This window comes from Cebus imitator, unplaced genomic scaffold, assembly GCF_001604975.1.
Source record: "Cebus imitator isolate Cc_AM_T3 unplaced genomic scaffold, Cebus_imitator-1.0 Scaffold533, whole genome shotgun sequence".
Classification (NCBI taxonomy): domain Eukaryota; kingdom Metazoa; phylum Chordata; class Mammalia; order Primates; family Cebidae; genus Cebus; species Cebus imitator.
Genome location: NW_016107848.1, coordinates 850,483 through 861,568, shown reverse-complemented (window position 1 = coordinate 861,568; position 11,086 = coordinate 850,483). Strand labels below are relative to the sequence as shown.

Genomic DNA, 11,086 nt, shown 5'->3' with positions numbered 1-11,086 from the left:
AAAAAAAGAGATTCCTCTGTGTCTCTGATCCCATATTAGAAATGATGACAACCATAAAAGTAGAAAGTGATCTGCAAAAGATTACAAATACATAAATTGTGCTCATACTCAGAAAAATGGCAAGAACGATACATATGTAAATGTTAACGATGGTGGTCTCTGAGTTGCTAGGAATATTGGTGGGCTTTTTTTTTTCCTTACTTCTAATTAAGAATTGTCTATATTATTCATATTAACACATGTGACATTTCAAATAATTTTTTAAAGTTAACTTTATTTTTAGATGTACAAGAAAAATATTTTTATGTAAGTATGCCAATGCAGAGATAATTTTAAAACTAATATGTGTTTTGCAAAGGCCTCCCAGCCCCCTCTGTATGATGTCTGTATCATCTATAATAACTGGCCACAGATTTTCACTATAATAGTTAGAAGAAGGCAGTTTGAACATTAGTGATATCCACAAGTTTTGTAGTGATATCCACAAAGCTTGGAAATAGATAGGCCGTGGGGCTTGGGTCCCAAGTTTGCCAAATACCATTCTGCCTGACCTTGGTTAAGTTCCTTAGCCTCTCTGAATGTTCATTTCCTCATCTGCTGAGTGGGTAAAATAATGACACCAACCCCCATTGGAGTTTTGTGAGGATCAGATGAGAATTCATCAAAGCCCTGAGCCCAGTGGTTAGCACATAGTAGGCACTGAGGATTGTTAGCTCATGCGAGGAGTTTGAGTCAAGACCTTCAGCTAAGCTGGAGCAAATGCCTCATATTTGATACAGACAAATCAGCAGGCATATGCATTTGCAGAGGATACTTAGCCAAAAATCAAGATGTAAACTGGCTTTGGAGAGAGAGGTACTATAAAATACTCAAGAGAAGGGTTAACGTTTTTTTTTTCTACAATAAGATTTAGGAAAAAGAGAAGGTGGCAGGGTGAAAATCAATCAAACAATCTTAGACAGGAGGTATAGTGTGACCTGTGGGAAGGAGATAAATGCAAGGACTATAAAGCTCCTGATCAAACAAAACCAAAAAGGGTATGAAAGAGAGGGTTTGATACCAGGCCATGAATAGAATTTCAGGAAAATGAATGATGGTATGGGATTACCATGTTATAAATCAATGAGGTGACTGAGATGATATCGTAAACCAGAAGAACAAAACTCAAATAGATATTAATGACACCTGACCTTGTATATTAACCTTCAACATAGTCATTTGTAATGTAAAATCCCTGGTTAGACAATCTACCCTATTACCATATGGTTCTTTTTTTGAGAGGAGGAAGCGGCAAGGATCAGGTTTGGAAAGTAGAAAAATAAAAGCAATTTAAAACAGGACATTTGGGCTTTGAAGGCAAAGGGGTTTGGAAAGATTTGATAGTGCTGAGGCTGAGCTATCAAGTGTCATGGTGGTGTCAGGTTTGTTTTCTGGGAAATATTTGAACTAATTTTATCAGCAGCATTTCTCTCAGGCTATTTACTACCTGAATATTTGTCGAGGCCTCTAGAAGAGGCAGCCAAACATGTACATCTGAAATTCTTTCTATTTGGAGCACAACTTGGGTGGGGAAGGCTCTCTTGTAACAGGGGTGGGGAACTGACAGTAGATGTTGCTGCAAGAAAGATGAGATTTCAGGAGCTGTCATCAGGATTGCGACTTCTGGTTGCAGTCGATATTTTTCCAAATGCCAGCCACACAAGGATTTAAAAGAATGTGCAAAGAAGCATGTGGCGTGCTCCTCATGAAGCAAGAACAGGCTAAGTGGCTCGCTTAGCATCACGCCCCCCAGCCAATCACAAGCTTGGGCACCCCGGCCTTTTCTCTGCAAGGCCTTGGCCACATGCCCTCCTATACAATTGTGAGGAGATTGGATGAAACACGATGGTATTTAAAGCACTCTTCCATGGCGCTCTTGCAGTTGTAAGATTTCCCAAGAGGCAGTTGCCAAGATTATGTTCTTTCCCACTGACTTTTAATTTGTAAATTGTAATGGGCTCCCCTTTAGATATGGCGATATAGGTAGCATTCCACCAGGTGGCCAGAGAAGAGATGATCCCATGTAAATCTTTGGGGTACACTCTCTGCCATGATGAAAGGTGCAGGAAAAAGCATAGTGATCAAATTCTCTTATGGTTGGACATGAGGCTTGTAGAAACTCTGGTCTTAAAAGAGATCTGTTATCAACTATGTTCTTAAAGGAACTTCCAAAAAAAATCACATAATTTTGTTTAAAAGTAAACCACCCTTATAAAGGAAGAGGAAACAAATCAACCACTGGACCATGTTTCTCTTCATATTTTTACCCACACTATTCATGCAAACCATGCTGGCAGCTTTCCCAGATTCTTAGCACTGCCTTGACACTCTTCTCTCCTCCTAGTGTAACAGCCCTATTTGCATTATTACTTTTAGAATCCCTCCTTCTTTTCAACGCAGGAGGAAAACAGATTCACCCTTCCTGGGCACTAAAACATAATCAATAGTGTACGAGAATATACCTGTATTTCAGTATCAGGGCCCTTAAAAAGGAGATTAATTTGAGAATTGCTCAATAACTATCCTATGAATAAAACTGTAAACAGATTTACTAAGCAATTAAACTTCACATTTTAGATAAGTTGCAGCTATTTCTCATTGGATTTCCTACCGAGTTTTCTTTATTAAACTGTAGGTAAGAGTTTCAAAGACAGAGAGAATCTATCACCTTTCATTTTCAATTTTTTGTCATATTTCTTTCTCCTAATAACCTTCTTCTTAAGAGTTTCGCACTGGTTTTACTGAGGCCAAGGCTAAGCTGATATTACTTAGCTACTTCTCTCCAAGTTGTGCCATACACTGTTGAGAGGCTTCCAGATACCCAGCCTGAGAAACTCAGCATTCAAGACATCTAGTATAGCCAGGATAGTCTTTTCTGCAAAACCTTCTACCATCCCTTGTTTTTCTTGCTTGGTTTTTCTTCCCGGACTTTCGTTCTCTGTTTGTTGCATTTCACTAGTAATACAGCTAAAGTTCATTTATTCCAACCATCTTTCTTGATGTGTAATAGTCCCTTGGGTGAATATATGACTTTTTTTTGTTGTCGTTACCCTATTGATAGACACAGGTTAGTTCCATATGGGGGCTCTTACAAACAGTGCTGCTAGGAACTTCCTTGCACATGTAGCCTGCTACCCTCATGCAAGAGTTTATTGAGGATTTTTACTTGGGAGTAGAATTGCTGAGCCATGAGGGTATACCTGTCTTACTACATAATGCCAAACTATTTTCCAAAATGATAGTTCCAAACAATTCCCTATGGAACCAGGCTGCATGTCAGGCTCTGAGCCGACCCTGTGGCCAGCAAAATACATTTACCTCTCTCCGCCGACAGTACAACAGAGCTTCCTTATATTCTACTGAGAAGAGTGGATCAGTCATCTTCCAAATAAATAAGAACCCCAAATGGAGAGACTCCTCTCTCTGCTCTATCTCTCTGTCTCTCTCACGCACACACACACACACACGCACACACGCACACACACACATACACACTACTCACTTTCTGCCTCCCCAGTGCTGTCAATCATTGTACAGAAGCTGCACATTCCCTGCTGTTTTTTCAAATTTGAGGTAGTTCTTCATCTACTCCTCAAGAAGGCTCTTTGCTTTGAAAAGGATTGCCTTCAGGAGGGCATCTCTAAGACTTTATAACTCTGCTAGGAGGCTAATTCAACAACTCAGCTAGTAGTGACTGGGTACCTACTAGAGACCAGTTGTCTTTTTCTCTGCCCTCAGAGACCTTGGATTTTAATGGCAGTGGGGCGGGGGGCAAGCTACTCAAAAGCAAACTACTATTTCAGCTCCCCTTATAAAAAACAAACCAACAAACAAATCCTTAGGTTTTTTAGCCTTTTTTCCAGCTAAATCAGGCATGGAAGGCTGGTGCTTTAAGCAAAACATCTTGGTACTGCTATGTAAGTTGCTCTCTGTAAGGGACTTGAATTAGGAGCGCTCAGAATGTTTCACCTTTATTAATTCAACAGATGTTTTTGTGAGTTGCCACTATGTGCAAGGCATTGTTCTGGTGCCCTGTGCTTTCAGAACTNAGAGACAGGGTTTCATCATGTTGTCCAGGATGGTCTCGATCTCTTGACCTTGTGATCCGCCCACCTCAGCCTCCCAAAGTGCTGGGATTACAGGCATGAGCCACTGTGCCCGGCCAACTTTTTTTTTTTCATACATTGAAATGAGTCTTTTGTAAATGGCAGTGGTATTTTTTTAATTTAAATTTTTTCAGGCTGGACATGGCGGCTCATGCCTGTAATTCTAGCACTTTGGGAGGCGAGGCAGGTGAATCATCTGAGGTCAGGAGTTAGAGACCAGCCTGGCCAACATTGTGAAACCCTTGCTTTACTAAAAATACCAAAAATATATTTTTTAGCTCCTCCAGCTACTCAGGAGGTTACGCAGGAGAATCACTTGAACCCAGGAGGTGGAGTTTGCAGTGAGCCAAGATGTGCCACTGCACTCCAGCCAGGGTAACAAGAGCAAAACCCCATCTCAAAAAAAAAAGTTTTTTTTTCGGAAAGTCATTTCTTCATAAAGATTGGTCATTTCTGAGCACCAGGAATCCATTTTCCAACATAGAGGTTGGATCATGCCAATTTTCTTCCCCCAGTCCTGTGGTTGGCTAAATGCCTCTCCAAAATGCCCACGTCCTAATCCTAGAATTTGTGATGTGAGATGGGGAAGTTATCCTGGTTTGTCCAGAAAGTCTCACAAGGGTCCTTGATTTCAGACAGGAGGTGGGAGTGATGCACCCACAAGCCAAGGAGAGCAGGCAGCAAGAATCGGATTCTCCCTGAGCCTCCAGAGGCCTCAGTCAGCCCAGGCCTCACGTAGCCAGAGTAATCTGCTCCTTGCCTTTTGCCCCCTCTGTGCTAACTGAGTTGTTGCTGGAGCATGCCAGACCTGCTTCCCACCTTGAAGCCATTGCGGGCACTGCTCCTCTGCCCCCACCGTTTACACTTCTAACCACCCAACATTCAAGATAAGCTATGGCACACAGTAGGTCTTTTAAATATGGCTACAAGATGCCTTGATATCTTTGTGACTTAATTAGGGCTTGATCTGTTCTAACGAGTTTCTCCTTTCATGGGGCAGGATTAGGCTCTTCACTGGACGGGGATTAAGACAGAATAATGTGGCCTTTGACAGCATGGAAAGATGCATGATGGACAGGACAGCATCACCCCCAGGCACAGTAACGCTCTCCTAGGCGCCCTAAGAGCGTTACAGCTCCCGCCCTACCCGCCCTCGAAGAAGGGCTGCAGAGAAGCCTCTATCCACCCTGGGTGAGAGGGAAGCCAGGTTTATGCAGTTTGTGCAAAGGAGACCCCAATAGGCCAGCGAGTATCTTGTCAAGCTTTATTGGGCAGGTGACTTGGGCATATTTCACTCAGATCTTGTGAGCTTCTCAGCAGCAATTCAGGGCTTGAGCATTTGATGTAGGGGTGTTGCTATGGCCTCACTTGGTGTTTCTTGGGCAGGTGACTTTTAACTTCCAGCAGGGGGCGAGGGGCCCAGGAAGCTTAGTACCTTCTGCATCTTCTCCTCCTCCTGGATCTGCAGCCTCTGCGATGCCATTGGGTTCTCTCATTGCTTCTCCAGATACTGTTCTTGCCTGATGTTGCCTTAATGGCCCCAAATCCCAACTATATTATTGGCCTGTCCTAGGCCCTAGATAAAAATTTCCTCTTCCACACAGTGCACACTTGCTCTTAGTCATAAAACGACACCGGCTGCCTGGATGTATTTGCACCATGTACGTCTATGACTTCCTTAGGCCTCCCAGAGATTGGTCCAAAGTAATGCTAATTACTATTTTAAAAATTATTACAGTTTAGAAAATGCTTTTCAGACTAGGTGCGGTGGCTCACACCTCTAATCCTAGCACTTTGGGAGGCTGAGACAGCCAGAAAACCTGAGCCCAGGAGCTCAAGACCAACCTAGACCACATGGCAAAACCCTATCTCTACAAAAATAAAAAATATTAGCTGGGCATAGTGGCATATGTCTATGATCTCAGCCACTTAGGAGGCTGAGGTGGGAGGATTGCTTGCACCCAGGAGGTAGAGGTTGCAATGAGCCACTCCAGCCTGAGTGACAGAGGGAGACTCTGTCCAGAGAGAGAGAGAGAGAGAGAGAGAGAGAGAGAGAGAGAAAGAGAGAAAGGAGGAAGAAAGAAAGAAAGAGAGGAAGAAATACAAGAAAATGTTTTTTGTATCCATGATGGTGTACAGATTCACACGAAATCTAGAAGATACACAAATAGGTGTTATTATACTTATCATCATTATATTATTATTTATTTCATAGATGAGGAATCCAAGATTCAGAGGGGATAGATAGCTTGCCCAAGAGCACACAGCTAAGAAGTCATAAGGCCAACGTTTTGCCCTTCGTGTTTTCTTCTGTGATACAATCCCACCTCCCAACCCACAGAATATTCTAGCCCCAACCGACCTACCTAATACCTAATACCTAATGCCCTAATACCCTAATAACCCACCCATCTCCAGGCTTACTCAAATCTTTATTCTTAAACGTGACTCTGAATCTTTAGAGACCATCGACTAGTGCAGTAATCAGTATGTGGGCCTCCTAGCAGTGAGGAGAGAGCCCCAGGCATAGCCTGGTATATGCAGGTTTCCTAATATCCAGAAGTGTGGCCATCTTTCAACCTTCCTTGGATGCCCACCCTTGCTCTATCCAATACAATAGCCAGTAGTCATATGTAGCTGCTTAAACTAAAATTAAAATTTGATTGAATTTAAATTCAGTTCCCCAGTCACACTAGCCATATTTCAATGGCTGCTGCTGGGAACAGTGCGGATTGCAGAGCATGAGCCATTGGACAGTGCTAGTGACAGCCATCCCCACACCCCCATTGGTACTCATGTGGGAACTACCTGCTCATAACTGGGTTTGAGTCATAAATATATGTTGGAATTGAGGAATATGAACTAAGGCCCATGGGTTTAACAATAAAATAGTGAAAACAAATTTAGAGAAGCTGCAGGCAGAGAATAAAAGGGATGGGGAAGGGAGTTTTTAGAGCCCACATGTTTGCATCCCTCTAAAATTTGTATTTTAAACCTAAGCCCCGATGTGGTGGTATTAGGAGGGGACTGGGATTAGTGCTTTTATAAGAAGAGACATGAGAGAAATAATTTCTTTCTCTACCATGTGAGGCCGCAAGGAGATGATGACAGTATGTGAACCAGAAAGAGGCCCTCACCAACGTGACCATGCTGGCACCTTGGTCTTAGACTTCCCAGCCTCTAGAACTGGGAGAAATGAGTGTTTGTTGTTTAAGCCACCTAGTCTATGGTATTCAGCTACAGTAGCCCAAGTGAACTAAACACAAGCAAAGAGCCAAGACGGCTGATCCTGAAAAAAGGGAACAGAAACAGAATTGGATATAAACCGCATTTTTTCACCAAGCTGGAGGTGGCCACATAGGCATGATACTTGCTGTTTTAGGTAATGTTAAACCACCACTCCAGTTTGTACCCAAAGCCATTGAGCAGAGCTTCATTCTGCAGGTGCTTTGATAATCTGTGGCACAGGAAATCAGATGAATAATGAAGGAGGAAAGTCTACGGTTAGGGAACAGAGGCCTCCGTGCAGCGTGGAGGAGATCTGGGTGCTGGACTAGTGACAGCACCTAGCTTCCACCACCTTGAGTCCGAATCTCTGCTCTGCCTCTTCCTGGCTGTGTGGCTTTGTGTGATCACTGAGATTCCTTTTCAAAGAAACAAAGATAGTAATACCTCTTCTGCAGAGTTGATTGTGTGGATGAGACATAAGGTATAAAAAGCACCATGCTCCCGGTCATTGCTACCCTCCAAAATAGTTTAATGTGCTGGCATAAGGATAGAGGCAGGGTTAGTCCAGGCAAGATAAGAACAGCATTTTTTTTTCATGTATTAGACAACTGCTTCCTGTAATTTGTTATCATAAATGAAGAGCTCTCTCTAATCATTTACCACATATACTCCATGGTCTTGATTCTAGGAGGATGATGTGGCTTCCTTATTTTCTATATGGATAAATTCAGAATTGATGCAAAGTGAATGAAGACATTTCCCTTTCGTTTTAACCTGTGCCAATACATTTTTCTATTCACATCACCATTTTATTGGGCCAAATCTGGTATTACGCAAGCAAGCATCAGTCCCTAGTTTGTTTTTACATTTCGCTTTTAGTCCTCAGCTCTGAATTCCTTTTTTATAACTTGCTTCATCACTTCAATGATTGTGGTTGAACTGGCTTTTCCTTGCTTCCATGGGGCTTCTCATGGTGGAAGACCCAGAAACATTGTAGACCTTGGTGAAAGGGAGTTTTTGTGGTGCTGTCTGTCATTCAAAATTTTCCATTAACTTGTAGCAGAGGTGAGTCTATGTATTGGATTGAGTCCATTATTTTAAATATGTTTAGAAAATTGTACATTACTTGAATAAGAAATAATGGCAGAAGCCAGAAGCATTTTTATATCCTGTTCCCAAAGGGTCAAATAAGGCTTTGTTTTTATTAATTAAAAAAAAAAAATCAGACCAGGTGCATTAGCTCACGCCTGTAACCCCTGCACTTTGGGAGGCCGAAGTAGGTTGATCACCTGAGGTCAGGAGTTCCAGATCAGCCTGGCCACCATGGTGACACCCCATCTCTACTAAAAATACAAAACCTAGCTGGGTATGATGGCAGACACCTGTAATCCCAGCTAGTCAGGAGGCTGAGGCAGGAAAATTGCTTTAACCTGGGAGGTGGAGGTTGCAGTGAGCCAAGATCTTGCCATGGCACCCCAGCCTGGTCGACAAGAGCAAAACTCTGACTCAAAAAAAAAAAAAATCTAACAACTTAAGAAAAAAGAGAAAGGAATTCTGCAATGTGAATGTAAATCAAGCTCTCTGGCAATCCTCTCATGGAGAGCCAAAGTGAAGATATAATACCACTGGTGATATAAGGACTTTGAGATCCTTATGAGTCAGGCTATTCACAAAACATTATTCTTATTTTCATTAAAATAGCCAGTAAGTGGGGAATTTTCACCTGCATTCAGATCTTACAGCACACCACAAATACCCTTTTATGTCTCAGCTGGTGAAACCATAAAGAGGTTGTTATTCTACAAAACAGCTTTTCACAGAAACATAATTCAATTTTAAGAAAATGAATATGAAATAAAATACCTGTTCCTGCTCTTTCAACAGCTCTGTCCTCCTGCTCCATCGAGCTTCCTTGATCCCTCCCTAAAAGGCCTCAGGTGTTTCCAGGTTGTCTCAGCAAACAATTGTCATTCATTAGAACCATTAAGGGACGATTTGGGGTGAAGTAATAAATGTACAGAGAGATACTGAGCTGTACAGATGGTATGATATACTGAGAGTTGATTGGTTATAAGTTCTCCTGAGCCCTCTCTTTGAAGTAATTCTATCATCAACAGGTTATGAATACTTGTGAACTCTGTTTGTGTAATACGGATAGTGACAATGTGTGCCTATCACCTCAAATGCCTTTCTTCTCTGTTAATTGTGGGAGGCTTGCATCCTTCTTTAATGTGATTGAACTTAAAAATTTTTTAACATTAAAACCAAGGTCAAGTCAAATCAAAAGTATGAGGCGCTGCTATGTTTTCAAACTACACCTGGATTCCTCTCTTCTATAGAGCTGGAGGATGGGCAGGGATGGGATAGGTCTCTCCAGGTAATAATCTCAGTCCTACACTTGTCTCATTTTTCCTGTTAAGTGGCACCATGCCCCTTTTTTGCAGATGATTCCTGTTCACCTAAACAAATCCTAATCAATGACATTTTGTGAGGCCGGGCGCGGTGGCTCAAGCCTGTAATCCCAGCACTTTGGGAGGCCGAGCCGGGTGGATCACGAGGTCAAGAGATCGAGACCATCCTGGTCAACATGGTGAAACCCCGTCTCTACTAAAAATACAAAAAATTAGCTGGGCATGGTGGCACGTGCCTGTAATCCCAGCTACTCAGGAGGCTGAGGCAGAAGAATTGCTTGAACCCAGGAGGTGGAGGTTGCAGTGAGCCAAGATCACATCACTACACTCCAGCCTGGGAGACAGAGTGAGACTTCATCTAAAAAAAAAAAAAAAAAAAAAAAAAAAATGACATTTTGTGCTGTGTAAGAATAAAGTAGTTGGGGCTAGGTGCAGTGGCTCACGCCTGTAATCCCAGCACTTTGGGAGGCCAAGGCAGGTGGATCATGAGGTCAAGAGATCGAGACCATCCTGGTCAATATGGTGAAACTCTGTCTCTACTAAAAATACAAAAATTAGCTGGGCGTAATGGCACGTGCCTGTAGTCCCAGCTACTCAGGAGGCTGAGGCAGAAGAATTGCTTGAACCCAGGAGGTGGAGGTTGCAGTGAGCCAAGATCACATCACTACACTCCAGCCTGGGAGACAGAGTGAGACTTCATCTAAAAAAAAAAAAAAAAAAAGAATAAAGTAGTTGGGAGGAGGGATATAAAAATAAAAAGTAATATACATAGCTACATTTATTGAGCCCTAAATATGAACCAGACATTGAACCTAAATATGAACCAGATAAATCCCTCACATGCATTCCTTTATGAAATGTTTATAATACCAATCTGAGGCAATTATTATTCCCTTTAGAAAGCCGAGAAAACTGAGGAAAACAGTAGTTAATTAACTTGATCATATCATGACACTCATAAAAATGTAAGCCAATGTCCCATCCAGATAAGCACCCCAGTCAGGTGGTGTAGAGCCCCTCTGTAATCCTTGCAGCTGATTCTAACTAATCTGTCCATTTGTTATTACTAGAGTGACCACGTATTTGTCATCCAAACTGGGACCACTTTGAGGATGAAAGTGGAGACTATTAAAAACTAGCATTAAAAAAGTAGGCATAAATGGGGATTGTCTTAGGGAAATTCAGATGTGTAGTCAACCTAAGCTATTAGGTCAGTAGAGTCCCAGGTCAACCCACCCTTTCCCTTCCTCTTAAAATTTTCCTTTATAAGCCCTAGGCTGCTATAACCTTCACAATAAAATA

At 42.2% G+C, this 11,086-nt stretch overlaps 1 protein-coding gene and 1 long non-coding RNA gene across 7 annotated transcripts in view; one reads left to right on the top strand and one right to left on the bottom strand.

Annotated features, from left to right (window-relative positions):
• The window catches only part of NFIB (nuclear factor I B), a 441,470-nt gene that overhangs the window by 138,941 nt on the left and 291,443 nt on the right, over positions 1 to 11,086 (top strand). The window lies entirely within an intron of this gene.
• Positions 10,446 to 11,086, bottom strand: part of LOC108293344 — a 60,688-nt gene continuing 60,047 nt past the window's right edge. The window contains exon 5 of the long non-coding RNA XR_005197736.1: positions 10,446 to 10,484. This is a non-coding gene — a long non-coding RNA (uncharacterized LOC108293344). The remainder of the gene's footprint in view (positions 10,485 to 11,086) is intronic.